We start from the raw sequence: 15,518 nt of genomic DNA on the forward strand, positions 1-15,518 counted from the left end.
TTACTAAGTATAAGTAAATACCAACCCAATTAAATAGTAGAACAAAAGTAACAACATCACCTGTACAACATCACCTGCAATGCAATGCATTTGACAAATTGAGTTTAATTCCATAATTTAATCATGTGAGTGTCCGAGCCGCTCATGACCGTGAGCACGGCTAGTATACCAGTTTTACACTCTGCAGAGGTTGCGCATCTTTACCCACAAGTCATGTTACCCATCTGCCAAGGGATCGCGACTTCCCATACACCTCTACCGAGGAGGCGAGGCAGGGTAACACTACGAGGCCTTTACAAAGTTCCACTAGCTTCAGAAAACCCGCTACAGTTTATAGGAAGCTCCAATGCAGGAATCCCTTGCAGGACCGCCATCACAGCAAAATCCTCCCGAGGGCCTTCCCAGGAATCCCTTGCAGGACCGCCATCACAGCAAAATCCTCCCGAGGGCCTTCCCAGGAATCCCTTGCACGACCGCCATCACAGCAAAATCCTCCCGAGGGCCTCCCTACACTGACCACTCCCCTACTGCCCTTGCCCCTTTCGGGTAAGGTAGTCCTCCACTAGTTTTCCTAATTAGTCAGCCAAGGGCGTCCCATTAAACCCTTGTGGTAGCACTGTTTTCCCGGGTGGTTCTCCATGTTCCAATTAACATAATGATCTTATCATGAACAGTAATAATAAACAGATAATAAAAGTGTATTCATAATTAATGTATCTTCATACCCAAAACCACATAAAGCACTAGCAAGTACTACCCAAAAAGTTCAGTGGTAAACAAGGTATAAAGATAGTCAAAACTAGGGTAACCTATTAGGTCCCATCAAAATTAACCTATGCAGATCATTATGATTAATTAGAACATGAGTGGGTGAAAAGAAGTGATCAAGGGCACAACTTGCCTGGGACTTGAGATTCCAGGTACCAGGATGATCTTCAGGTGACACGTGACCTCACGCTAGTCGTAGCAATACAAACAAGCAGTGTATAGGCAAAATTAACATCACACCAAACATGTAAACAAAATACAGAATAATAATCTACTCATTAAAATAAGATTCTAGGAACAGAAATCATTAATTTTGGAGTTACGGATTCTAAGTTATGAATTTCTGAAGTTAATAAGCATCTAGAATAGATTAATCCAAATGAATAACTTTAATTTAAGTTTTATGGTTAAACAATGTTACTAGTTGATAGACAATGTTAATACAAAATTATTGCAACTGGAATTACTCAATTTGGAGTTAAAATGACTTTAATATGAATTATACAAGTTTCTAGCATTTATTTTCTCATTAAAATCATTTCCTAAATTTATTTTCCTGTTTTTTTTCTATCTCCTGGGCTGAGCACCAAAATCCAGGAAGGTCGGGGGCTTTCCCGAAAGATTTCCCCAGACACAGAGAACCCTGAGGGTGGACTGCGGGTTGATTTCTCTGGTTTACGGGGACTCTTAAGCAATTTGCGCAACCGAAGGGGTATCTTCTATTGTGGGCCGGACGATCCAGATCCTGCGGTCTGGATTAGATCCTAGCGCGATGAAGCGGTATGCCATAGCAGCCGTCCGATCCAAGCACAACGCTACTGATTTAAAAACCTAAGATCTAATCTCTGGCGTTCAACCGTCGATCGACGGGCGCGATCGCCCCGTTGCCCAACCGGTATGCATGACCTAATCTCCACCGTTGGTGCCCGATCAGACGGTATCCCCCCTTTCTTCTTCCCCAGCGCCACCGAGCAGCTGCGACCGATTCGCGGCGGCGCACACAAGGCGACAAGCTCCCATCCCGGAACAACGGCGCCCGATTCTAAATGACAGCGAGTCTAACGCGTAGATCCAACCAAGGCGAATCGATTTAAGGGTAACTCACCGAGATGTATGCAGCCCAGTGCCCTGACCACGGTGAGGAGCGGACACACGACGGAGCTTTTCCTCCGGTGTCCAATTCACTCCACCCCGGCCGCAAGGTTTGCCTGAAGAAGCCGCGGACACCAGCAGGGTATTGAGGAGAAACACCCAGGCCGGCACAGGTTTTATACCCCGATGCCAGGGATCCAACAATCGCGCGACTCCGTTCGATCCGCCCCGGACGCGGCGTTGGTTGACGCAAATCCCGCGGATATGGTGTCGGCACCGTTGAGCAACCGAGTCCGAGTCCGTTGTGAGATCCGCGCTGAGGTGGGGGCATTGGGAGTCAGTGCGACAATGGCGGAGCGCGCGCGGGAGCATCGCCGAGGTCTTCGCGGGTTCGTTGTAACGGCGACGAAGCTACTGACAGCCCGGCCCCACGCAACAGAGACCGATTTGCGAAGGTGGAAAACCAGAGTGGCTGGTGGCCGGGACCCACACGCCAGTGGAAGGAAGAAGAAAATGAGTGCGGCGTGTGGCTGACGGGCATGGCCCACATGTCGGCGCGCGTCAGCGTAAGGAAGGCGGGAGTTGGGCCGCGTGGATGGGAAACGAGAGAGTGGGCCGAAATGGATTTCTGCGGCCCATGTAAGGTTTTATCCTTTTCCTTTTTATTTTCTTTCCTATTTTCCATTCCAAATATTCAGCTCAATTCAAAATTTTGTTTTGCACTCCAGATTTTAAATATCGAGCAAAAGTCTACATGAATTATACTTTTACTGTCTGAATTAATATTATTTATTATTGTTATCTTATAATGTGTATTCTTTTTATTTTTCTACTCTTTTCTCTTTTATTTCCAAATTCTAAATTTTCAAACTTAAACTTGTCTCACAAATTCGAATACAAATGTAAACTTATAAGAAAATTTCATGGAATGCACATTTATGTATCTATTTATTTGTTATTTACATAGTTTAATGCCATTAGTTGAGTATGTAGAGAAAATCAAGGGATTCTCGAAACATTACTTATAAATTTACTTATTTATTCATTTTTTTTCTCCTACCAATTTTGGGCTTTACAAATCCTACCCCCCTTAAAAATAATCTCGTCCTCGAGATTTGTAGGAAAAAAAAGGGTGCATGTTCATATGGTCTCAACACATATGCACAAACAAAATCTCAGCATGATGCGTCTTTTGTTAGCAAAACACAGGGTCAAATAGACCTTATTATTATTACTAAAATAGTAAAATACTACTACTAGCTAAACTAATATTTAGGTCTTACAAATAGTAAAATATGTATATATGTATCTATGTTTATGTTTATCCCTATTCTTGTTGTTCGTTGACTTCTTCACCAACTAGCGCAACCGAAGGGGTATCTTCTATTGTGGGCCGGACGATCCAGATCCTGCGGTCTGGATTAGATCCTAGCGCGATGAAGCGGTATGCCATAGCAGCCGTCCGATCCAAGCACAACGCTACTGATTTAAAAAACCTAAGATCTAATCTCTGGCGTTCAACCGTCGATCGACGGGCGCGATCGCCCCGTTGCCCAACCGGTATGCATGACCTAATCTCCACCGTTGGTGCCCGATCAGACGGTATCCCCCCTTTCTTCTTCCCCAGCGCCACCGAGCAGCTGCGACCGATTCGCGGCGGCGCACACAAGGCGACAAGCTCCCATCCCGGAACAACGGCGCCCGATTCTAAATGACAGCGAGTCTAACGCGTAGATCCAACCAAGGCGAATCGATTTAAGGGTAACTCACCGAGATGTATGCAGCCCAGTGCCCTGACCACGGTGAGGAGCGGACACACGACGGAGCTTTTCCTCTGGTGTCCAATTCACTCCACCCCGGCCGCAAGGTTTGCCTGAAGAAGCCGCGGACACCAGCAGGGTATTGAGGAGAAACACCCAGGCCGGCACAGGTTTTATACCCCGATGCCAGGGATCCAACAATCGCGCGACTCCGTTCGATCCGCCCCGGACGCGGCGTTGGTTGACGCAAATCCCGCGGATATGGTGTCGGCACCGTTGAGCAACCGAGTCCGAGTCCGTTGTGAGATCCGCGCTGAGGTGGGGGCATTGGGAGTCAGTGCGACAATGGCGGAGCGCGCGCGGGAGCATCGCCGAGGTCTTCGCGGGTTCGTTGTAACGGCGACGAAGCTACTGACAGCCCGGCCCCACGCAACAGAGACCGATTTGCGAAGGTGGAAAACCAGAGTGGCTGGTGGCCGGGACCCACACGCCAGTGGAAGGAAGAAGAAAATGAGTGCGGCGTGTGGCTGACGGGCATGGCCCACATGTCGGCGCGCGTCAGCGTAAGGAAGGCGGGAGTTGGGCCGCGTGGATGGGAAACGAGAGAGTGGGCCGAAATGGATTTCTGCGGCCCATGTAAGGTTTTATCCTTTTCCTTTTTATTTTCTTTCCTATTTTCCATTCCAAATATTCAGCTCAATTCAAAATTTTGTTTTGCACTCCAGATTTTAAATATCGAGCAAAAGTCTACATGAATTATACTTTTACTGTCTGAATTAATATTATTTATTATTGTTATCTTATAATGTGTATTCTTTTTATTTTTCTACTCTTTTCTCTTTTATTTCCAAATTCTAAATTTTCAAACTTAAACTTGTCTCACAAATTCGAATACAAATGTAAACTTATAAGAAAATTTCATGGAATGCACATTTATGTATCTATTTATTTGTTATTTACATAGTTTAATGCCATTAGTTGAGTATGTAGAGAAAATCAAGGGATTCTCGAAACATTACTTATAAATTTACTTATTTATTCATTTTTTTTCTCCTACCAATTTTGGGCTTTACACCAGATCAGTACAAGCGTGCGTGGATTACGGGATCAAGATCAGATCATACTTGTGAGTTGTGAACCTCGTCTATCGCTGTACTAGGCTGTAGCCTATTCTAGCCTGTAGAGGTAGGTTCCTTGGCACACAGACACAGTCACAGCACTATGGACGGTGTCGGATGACTGGCACCTTTTTATTACTTTTATGCACCGATTGCTGCTAGAACTTCAGTTTGTTCCTTTGATTAGCGTGCCAGTAGGCACAAGCCTGATGAATGATTGCTCTATACACGAGAGGAGCAGAGCAGGGACTGGGTGGATATGTATGGACGCCTGAGGGGTCATGGCAAAAGATCACGGCAAGGACAAATTTGCATCAACTCCGTCCCATCCAATAGATTCCAAGTCCAAGAGGTCCCCTGCTAGATAACAATTGCATTGTAGCTGTGGTAGCGACACATTCGATGTTGTTTACCGAAGCCACCACCAGCACCAAGCAACGTACAGGCGTTTGTTTTTTGAGAAAATTCCCTCAGTGCCATTATAACCTATACCAATTCTCTATATGCCATCAAAAGTTATAAGTTTCCTTCGATGCCATTAGTTTAGATTCTAAATCCCTTCAAAGCCATCACCGTCACTAATGCCATCTACTACCGTTACTGGTTCATTTGGACCCACTCGTCATACTATAACCTCGTTCCTATACCTCTCTTTATTGATCTCCATGACTCGTGTACAGGAGGAAAAAAGGTGTGGCTGCTGCCCAACGGGTGCGCCAGAGCCGCCCTAGCTTCACGAGTCATGCATGAGGGCGTGATCGTCGCCCGTCTTGGCCTCACGTGTTCTCTTCCAAGCCAGTGTTGCGACAATGTCAGCTAACCACTATGTGGCAAGGCCACAGGTGTCGGTGAGCAAGTGGAGCGCGACCTCGAGCTACCCGAGAAGGGCGACATACTGTGGCAGGTCCCCAGCGACGACCATGCAGTAGAGCAGTGGCGGCTCGAGGTTGTGCACAACGTCGAACACCTTAACACGACAGTCACCGAGCCCTCGCGGTCTATGTTGGGTCTCTGCTGCGGTGAGCACCTCCCGCGACATGCATTGGACGCACTGACGTCGCCATGGCCGAGAGGCACAACAGGATCCCGTCCAGCCTAGGCGTCGGCTCGTCGGCCAGCGCGCACGCTCGCTCTAGGCCGGTCCAGAGCACGCTCACTAGTTCGAGGCATGTGGACATGTGCAGGCCAAAAGGCACCAGTGATGTGGTGTCTTGAGTGCTTCAAATGGAGGAGGATGGCAAGGTTTGCTAGCTAGAAAATAATCCCAGCTCGTTTGTGTGCGTGTTGCTGTTGTTTGTGTCTGCTCCATCGTGTGGCGATTTGGGGCTGCGTTGGTTGCATGTGTGGGTGTTGCATCGTGTCTGCGTGTGTGTGCATGGAGATAGATGCTCCTACGTAAATTACGTGGAGTCTGTTAGGCAGTTCGTGCGTGTAGCCATAGAGACATGCAAAGGCATGACCGCATGAGTTCGCTATGTCTTCAGGTTCGCGCGGCATGCATTGCTAGCTAGCAACTGTCATAGCCTATTTAAATATCTATAAGAAGCACATGCAAGAAAATAGCAGAACTGCTATTGCAATTTGAGGGTCATTTTTTTTGGTCTCGTGTTGTGCTTCTTCTACATCTATCTATCTGTGTTCATGGCGTTCCTGCCAGCGAGTGAGTAAAGTGACTTCAATTTATTTGCTAGAGCAGGATCAGCGACCTTCAGTATGACAAGTAGGCCCAAATAAACCAGTAACGTAGTAGATGGCAGCAGTGACGGTGATGGCATTGAAGGGATTTAAAAACTAAATTAATGGTATTGAAGGGAACTTATAATTTTTGATGGCATATAGAGAACTGGTATAGATTTTGATGGCATTGAGAGAATTTTCTCTTGTTTTTTTTTTCAGCTTGTAGTCACCCAAAGCTGCTACGGAATATCAAAGGTCCTAGCTTTTTAGTCCGCTTGTATAAGAATCGTTTTGGTAAAAACCGTCCAAAATCAACATGAATACAGAATCGGTTGAGTCATCACGAAATCCATCGTTTTCTAGATCATAAACCTTTTAGATCACTTCATCTTCCTACACGTAATTCACATAATACTCAATTTTTTTTCTACAACCAGATTCTCTCCACAGCTAGATTCTTAGAAAAGTCGGTCAGAAAAAAACCGAACATCCAGATTCTTAGAAAAGTCGGTCAGAAAAAAACCGAACATACAGGTTTGTTTTTCGTCGAGAAAAAGGATTCACTCACCTTTACTATACTACACCACGCATAAGGCATAATCCTATGTCTGCTCGGTTTCCTAGCAGGTACACATATACGTGGAGCGTGCACACGTTTACGGTTGTGATAGCTGAGGGATTTGAAAGCTTTGGATAAAAATAATTCCAAATAGACCAAGATACTCGGCTATCTCAATGCTGTTTTAATTTGTGTTTTTAAAGCATTAAAAATATCCAAGACAAGGCGAATTAGACTAATCTTTTTTTTTTTTTGCAACAAATCAATTCTACCGAATAGCCCACTTCACCCCTTTGTCCCTAAGATGTTATATATTCTTAGCACAAATGTTTTTCATCCTAATTTTGAATCCTATCCTAGCATGTCAATTCTAATAACGTAAAAACAAGAATTTAAATGATCAAAAGTAAATGCTCAAATTAAAGAAGGGTTAGAAATATGGCGATGTTTTCTCGACGTATCAGAAAATCGACAGTCACCACTAGTTCCTTGTTGGAGCACCACTACACCAAAACACATACACTTACTACGGGTTTTTTTAACTTCCTACAGCTTTTATAACAAACCGTAGAAAATAAATAACTTCCGACACGCAACTGGTAGCTCTAGGAAATAAACATAACTTCCTACGATGTTTTATAAAAGCTGTAGGAAGTTAGCTTTCACATGATGACGTGCGCGTGTGGTCAAACGAGCCGCTAACTTCATACGACCTGCTCTAGGAAGTTAGCTTCTCCTGCTAACTTCCTACGGTCTACTCTAGGAAGTAAGCTTCTCCTGCTAACTTACTCTCCTGCTAACTTCCTACGGCCTACTCTAGGAAGTTAGCTTTTAGTTGCTGACCCGCAGGTGTAGTCAAACGAGCTGCTAACTTCCTACGGTCGCCTCTAGGAAGTTAGCTGCCCATGCTAACTTCCTACGACCTCCTCTAAGAAGTTAGATTTCAGATTTTAACCAGTCAAATGAGCCTCTAACTTTCTACGACCTCCTCTAGAAAGTTAGTTGTCCATGCTAACTTTCTACGGCCTCCTCTAGGAAGTTAGCTTTCAACTTTTGACCAGTCAAACGAGCCGCTTACTTCATACGGCCTCATCTAGGAAGTTAAGTAACTTCCTAGAGTACATGTACAACCTTTAGGAAGTTAAGTAACTTCCTACGACTTTACTCTAGGAAGTAATATTTTTTATCTTAATCCGCGAATCTACCTTATCTTTCCCTCCCTCATCCTTTCTCCATTTCTCGCGTTCGTTGCAGCCGCCAGGCGCCGTCGCCCGCCGCGCCCCTCCCCGCTGCGCCGACGCCCCTACGCCCGCCCGCCCGCCCGCCGCGCCCCTCCCTGCCCCCCGCCCACCGCGCCCCTCCCCGCCCCGCCGGCGCCCCCGCCCGCCCGCGGACTAGTATAAGTGATATTGAAGAATTGAATGTTCTTTTCTCTTAGCAATGCATTTTGACATTTGATTTGCTCATGTTATTTTATCCACTGCTTTATCCTTTTTTACGGACTGAGCTTATGGGACTGAAAGGTAGAATTGAGAAGAAAAGTGTTTACTTACACGAGCTACAAGATCAAGTAAGGATATGACATCGTTTTCCTCTTCCCACCTTTGATTTATACAGTTGTGTCGGCGTTTCGAGACCAGGGGGTCCCTGGGCCGACGAGTGAAATGTCGTCGCGTACCCCAGCCCAGATGGGTCGGCGCGAGACGGAGCGCGAAGGGGGGAAAAAGGCGGCCGGAGCGAGAGCGAGGTGGAAATCCCACGGCCTTCGTGTTTGTCCCGCGCCCAGGTCGGGTGCGCTTGCAGTAGGGGGTTACAAGCGTCCACGCGGGAGGGGAGCGAGCGGCCTCACGCGAGCGCCTGTCCCGTCCTCTTCCCCGCGCAGCCAACCCTCTGTAAGAGGTCCCTGGGCCTTCCTTTTATAGGCGTAAGGAGAGGATCCAGGTGTACAATGGGGGGTGTAGCAGAGTGCTAACGTGTCTAGCAGAGGAGAGCTAGCGCCCTAAGTACATGCCATCGTGGCAGCCGGAGAGGTTTTGGCACCCGGTTCGTGTGGTGTTGTGGCCGTCGGAGGAGCGCTGGAGCCCGGTGGAAGGACAGCTGTCGGGGCTGTCGAGTCCTTGCTGACGTCCTCTTGCTTCCGTAAGGGGGCTGAGAGCCGCCGTCGTCATAGAGCGTGCGGGGCGCCATCATTACTTGTCTGGCGGAGCGCGCCAGATGGGACGCCGGTCTTGTTCCCCGTAGCCTGAGTCAGCTTGGAGTATGGTAATGATAGCGCCTCCTGTTGACGTGGTCGGTTCGTGCCCTAGGTTGGGCGATGTGGAGGCTCCTCCGAGGTCGAGGTCGAGTCTGTCTTCCGAGGTCAAGGTCGAGTCCGAGCCCCTGGGTCGGGCGAGGCGGAGACCGTCGGCGGAGGCCAAGGCTGAGTCCGAGCCCTGGGGTCGGGCGAAGCGGAGTTCGTCGTCTTCCGGGGCTGAGCCCGAGTCCGAGCCCTGGGTCGGGCGGAGCGGAGTTCGCCGTCTTCCGGGGCTGAGCCCGAGTCCGAGTCCTGGGTCGGGCGGAGCAGAGTTCGCCGTCTTCCGGGGCTGAGCCCGAGTCCGAGCCCTGGGTCGGGTGGAGCGGAGTTCGTCGTCTTCCGGGGCTGAGCCCGAGTCCGAGCCCTGGGTCGGGCGGAGCGGAGTTTGCCGTCTTCCAGGGCTGAGCCCGAGTCCGAGCCCTGGGTCGGGTGGAGTGGAGTTCGCCGTCTTCCGGGGCTGAGCCCGAGTCCGAGCCCTGGGTCGGGCGAAGCGGAGTTTCCTATGGTGCCTGAGGCCGGGCCTGACTGCCTGTCAGCCTCACTCTGTCGAGCAGCACAGCAGTCGGAGCGGCGCAGGCGACGCTGTCCTTCTGTCAGGTCGGTCAGTGGAGCGGCGAAGTGACTGCGGTCACTTCGGCTCTATCGACTGGAGGGCGTGCGTCAGGATAAAGGTGTCAGGCCACCTTTGCATTAAATGCCCCTGCGATTTGGTCGGTTAGCGTGGTGATTTGGCCAGGGTTGCTTCTTGGCGAAGACTGGGCCTCGGGCGAGCCAGAAGTATGTTCGTCGCTGGAGGGGGGCCTCGGGCGAGACGGAGATCCTCCGGGGTCGGCTGCCCTTGCCCGAGGCTAGGCTCGGGCGAGGCGTGATCGAGTCCCTCGAATGGACCGATCCCTGACTTAGTCGCACCCATGAGGCCTTTGCAGTTTTGTGCTGATGAGGGTTACCGGCTGAGAATTAGGAGTCTTGAGGGTACCCCTAATTATGGTCCCCGACAGTAGCTCCCGAGCCTCGAAGGGAGTGTTAACACTCGCTTGGAGGCTTTTGTCGCACTTTTTTGCAAGGGGACCAACCTTTCTCGGTTGCGTTTTGTTCCGGTGGGTGCACGCGAGCGCACCCGCCGGGTGTAGCCCCTGAGGCCTCGGAGGAGTGGTTTGACTCCTCCGAGGTCTTAATGCCTCGCGCAATGCTTCGGCTGGTCTGGTCGTTCCCTCATGCGAGCTGGCCGTAGCCCGGGTGCACGGTCGGGTCTCAAGTTCTCGGACTGGTATGTTGACGATGTCAACGGTTTGGCCGGAGCCGGGTTTGCGAGAGCAGCCCCCGAGCCTTCGCACAGGGCGAGAGGACGGTCAAGGACAGACTCGACTTTTTAACATACGCCCCTGCATCGCCTTTCCGCAAGGAGGAGGGGGAAAGCGCCATGTTGCCCTCGGAGGGCGCCGAACATGGTGTCTCCGGTGAGCTGCTGGCGGGTAATCCGAGTGGACGCCCGTGCCCCATTTGTTAGGGGTCGGCTAGAGGCCCGGAGGCGCGCTCAAAAGTACCTGCGGGTGATCTGCCGGACCCGGTCCCCTGTCGACGGGGTCCGAGGGCTCGATGCCTCCCTCTGATGGGATTCCATTACAAGATCGTTCCCGCTGGTCTCAGAAATGTCCTAGGGTACCTCGGGAGCGTAGCCCGAGCCTTGGTTATGTATCGAACGTACCCATGGTCATCCCTCGCTCTGTGTCTGAGGCGGCTGTGAACCCTTCGAGGGCCAGCCTACGAACCCCTGATCAGTAGTGGGCGCGGAGCTCGAGTAGCCTGAGGCGGCCGTTGAACCATTTCGAGGGGCCGGCCTTCGAACCTCTGACCAGTAGTGGGCGCAGAACCCACGCGCTCTAAGGCGGCTGTTGAACCCCTCCGAGGGGCCAGCCTTCGAACCTCTGATCAGTAGGGAGGCTCGGAGCCTGTTTCCTTCACGGAGAAGGATCCTTTTCGGGGTATCCCCCTTTCCCGGTCCCTGTTGTAAGAGAGAGATAGAGGAAAAAGGAAAAGGATACGAAATCGAATGACGTGGCGTACCTCTTTTGACGCGGTCATTATGGCGAAGGCGAAGCGTCGCTCGCTTCCCCTGCTAGAGGCGTCGCCTTTCCCGCCGTGGAGTTAATGCGACGGGGCGAGCGGTTCGCGGGGCGGCCGTTGCGCGTGCGCAAGCCATTCGAGGACCGGCCGTTTCGCTTTGAGTTTTTGAATCCCGCGGCGGGTCCGGGCGAAACGTTGAACGGGTCTCGCCTTGGTCTTTATATACTCGGGGGAGGGTCTGGCGACGGTTCTTTGCTCCGCTTCTCGCCTCCTTCTTAGGTTTTCGCAACCTGAGAGGTTTAGCCAGAGAAAAGGAAACCGCCCACCCAGTCCTTTCCGCCGCCACCCCTTTTGCTCGGTGATGGCCGACCGGGTGACCATCGTCTCGCCGCGCGACCCATGGCCTTTCTCCACAGTCACGGCGGATGACCTGGAGGATCTTGTTGCTGAGGGTTTACTTCGCCCTCTCTCTGATGAGAGGCAGCCGGAGTGGATTCCCCCCGCAAGCGGAGCCGCTCCGTCCCCGCCGCCGGGGTACGTCGTGAGCTTCGTCTCCTTCCACGAGCGGGGGTTCGGGGTGCCGGCAAGCCGCTTCATGCGAGCGATCCTGCACAACTATGGGGTGGAGTTGCACAACCTCAGCCCCAACTCCATCTCGCAAGCTGCCATCTTCGTAGCGGTGTGCGAAGGGTACTTGGGGATCGCCCCCCACTGGGACTTGTGGACTCATCTCTTTTCCGTGGAGCTTTTCGCTTCACAGACGGGGGAGAGAAGGGTCCGCGCGGCAGTGCGGGCCGGTGGCTGCATCCTCCAGCTGAGGCAGTCGCGGGCGTCGTTGTACATTCCCGCCATCCTTGCGTCCTCGAATAAAGGGTGGTAGCGCCGGTGGTTCTACCTCCGGAATGACGGCGAGATGCTCCCGCCGTTTTCCCAGCGAGTGGTCACCGTCGCCGCCGATGCTTGGCGCTACGGGACCCCGCACGACAGACAGAAGAACCTCGAGCTCCTTCTCAAGGCCCTAGAGGCGTTGTGGAAAGGGGGACTCACCGCCGCAGGAGTGATTGCCGCCATTCACCGCCGCATGGTGCTTCTGAGAGCACCTAGAGGGGGGGGGGTGAATAGGTGATCCTGTAAAACTTGAAAACTTAAGCCACAAAAACTTGGTTAAGCGTTAGCACAGTAAATGCCAAGTGGCTAGAGAGGAATCTCAACAAAACATAATAACCACAAGAAATTAATCACAGAGATGGTACGGTGGTTATCCCGTGGTTCGGCCAAGACCAACGCTTGCCTACTCCACGTTGTGGCGTCCCAACGGACGAGGGTTGCAATCAACCCCTCTCAAGCGGTCCAAAGACCCACTTGAATACCACGGTGTTTTGCTTGCTATTCTCAAACCCGTTTGCGAGGAATCTCCACAACTTGGAGCCTCTCGCCCTTACACTTGAAGTTCACAAAGAAGCACAGAGCAAGGGAGGATTAGCAACGCACACAAGACACAAGAATCAGAGTGTCAACACGCACACAAGTCGCAACAAGAGCTCGCAACACAACTCAATGATTTCACAACTCCACTAGAGCTCTATATGCTATCACAATGAAACAAATGCGCGGAATCGAGGTCTTGGTGCTTAGGAATGTTGTAGGAATGCTTGGTGTTCTCCTCCATGCGCCTAGGGGTCCCTTTTATAGCCCCAAAGCAGCTGGGAGCCGTTGAGAGCATTCTAGGAAGGCTGATCTTGCCTTCTGTCGACTGGCGCACCGGACAGTCCGGTGCACACCGGACACTGTCCGGTGCCCGATTTCCTTCCAAAAAGGCGCAGTCGACCGTTGGCAGCCTGAGAGCCGTTGGCGCACCGGACATGTCCGGTGCCCCCTTCTAGCCGTTGGCTCGGCCACGTGTCCCGCGCAGATTGCGCGGCCGACCATTGGCCCGGCCGACCGTTGGCTCACCGGACAGTCCGGTGCACACCGGACAGTCTGGTGAATTATAGTCGTACGTCGCCGGTGAATTCCCGAGAGCGGCCACTTCACTCGAGCCAGCCTGGCGCACCGGACACTGTCCGGTGCACCACCGGACAGTCCGGTGTTCCCAGACTGAGCAGAGTCTTGGCTTTATCCTTGATTTGTACTTTGTCCACCTTTTTACACTTAGGCACTTGTGTTGGACACTAAATCACCAAAATACTTAGAAATGGTCCAAGGGCACATTTTCCTTTCAATCTCCCCCTTTTTGGTGATTTATGCCAACACAACATAAAGCAAGTAGAACAAGTACAAAATCAATTCAAATAAGAACTCAAAATTGTTTTGATTCAATTTTGACATATATGGATCATCATTTGCCACCACTTGATTTGTTTTTTGCAAATCAAACCCAAATTTCTATCTCTAAGTCAAACATACTTGTTAAAACATAAAGAGAGTCATTACAAGAGAAATTGATTCAAGATTTCAAAAACTCCCCCTTTTTCCCATAATCAACATTTCTCCCCACAAGAAGCCAACTTTTGACAAGAGAGACAATAAAAGAGTTTTGACAAACCAAAAGCTCTATTTTACTATTTTCAAAATCTCTCAAGTGGTAGCTGATCCATTTATCGCTTTGGCCTTTATTTTCTCCCCCTTTGGCATCAAGCACCAAAACGGGATCAATCTTGGCCCATTAACCCCATTGCCTCACCAAAATCTTCAACTAAGAGCAAATAGGCAATAAGAGTATAAATATGAACTTGGAGAAGTTACTCTTTTCATCGGAGTGCAGTGGAAGTCTTGCATGGTCCAAGTCCACCTTTTCCCTTTCAATCCTCCTTTGAGGCTAAAACAAACTCAAGCACATGGTTAGTCTCAAAAGGGTCAAGTTGTAATACACCTCCCCCTAAATTTGTGCACCACACTAAGCAACAAAATGCAGAATGAACATGATCAAAGGCATAAATACATGTATGTTATAAATCAATCCAAGTTCCACGAATCTAGGACATTTAGCTCACTACGCAGCCTGCAAAAGGTCTTTTCATCTAAAGGCTTAGTGAAGATATCGGCTAGCTGGTTCTCGGTGCTAACATGAAACACTTCGATATCTCCCTTTTGCTGGTGGTCTCTCAAAAAGTGATGCCAGATGTCAATGTGCTTTGTGCGGCTGTGCTCAACAGGATTTTCCACTATTCGGATAGCACTCTCATTATCACATAGGAGTGGGACTTTGCTCAGATTGTAGCCAAAGTCCCTGAGGGTTTGCCTCATCTAAAGTAGTTGCGCGCAACACTGTCCTGCGGCAACATACTCGGCCTCAGCGGTGGATAGGGCAACAGAAGTTTGTTTCTTAGAGTTCCACGACACCAGGGACCTTCCTAAGAATTGGCACGTCCCTGATGTACTCTTCCTATCGACCTTACATCCAGCATAGTCGGAATCTGAGTACCCAATCAAGTCAAAGTTAGACCCCTTTGGATACCAGATCCCGAAGCAAGGCGTAGCTACTAAATATCGAAGAATTCGCTTCACAACCACTAAGTGACACTCCTTAGGATCGGATTGAAATCTAGCACACATGCATACGCTAAGCATAATATCCGGTCTACTAGCACACAAATAAAGTAAAGACCCTATCATAGACCGGTATGCTTTTTGATCAACGGACTTACCTCCTTTGTTGAGGTCGGTGTGTCCGTCGGTTCCCATCGGAGTCTTTGCGGGCTTGGCGTCCTTCATCCCAAACCGCTTTAGCAAGTCTTGCGTGTACTTTGTTTGGGAGATGAAAGTGCCGTCCTTGAGTTGCTTCACTTGGAACCCAAGGAAGTAGTTCAACTCGCCCATCATCGACATCTCAAATTTTTGCGTCATCACCCTGCTAAACTCTTCACAAGACTTTTGGTTAGTAGAACCAAATATTATGTCATCGACATAAATTTGGCACACAAAAAGATCGCCATCGCAAGTCTTAGTGAAAAGAGTTGGATCGGCTTTCCCAACCTTGAAAGCATTAGCAATTAAAAAGTCTCTAAGGCATTCATACCATGCTCTTGGGGCTTGCTTAAGTCCATAAAGCGCCTTAGAGAGCTTACACACGTGGTCGGGGTACCGTTCATCCTCGAAGCCAGGAGGTTGCTCCACGTACACCTCCTCCTTGATTGGTCCGTTGAGGAAGGCGCTCTTCACATCCATTTGGAACAACCTGAAAGAAT

The sequence above is a fragment of the Zea mays genome, chromosome 5, assembly GCF_902167145.1.
Source record: "Zea mays cultivar B73 chromosome 5, Zm-B73-REFERENCE-NAM-5.0, whole genome shotgun sequence".
NCBI classification, from domain to species: domain Eukaryota; kingdom Viridiplantae; phylum Streptophyta; class Magnoliopsida; order Poales; family Poaceae; genus Zea; species Zea mays.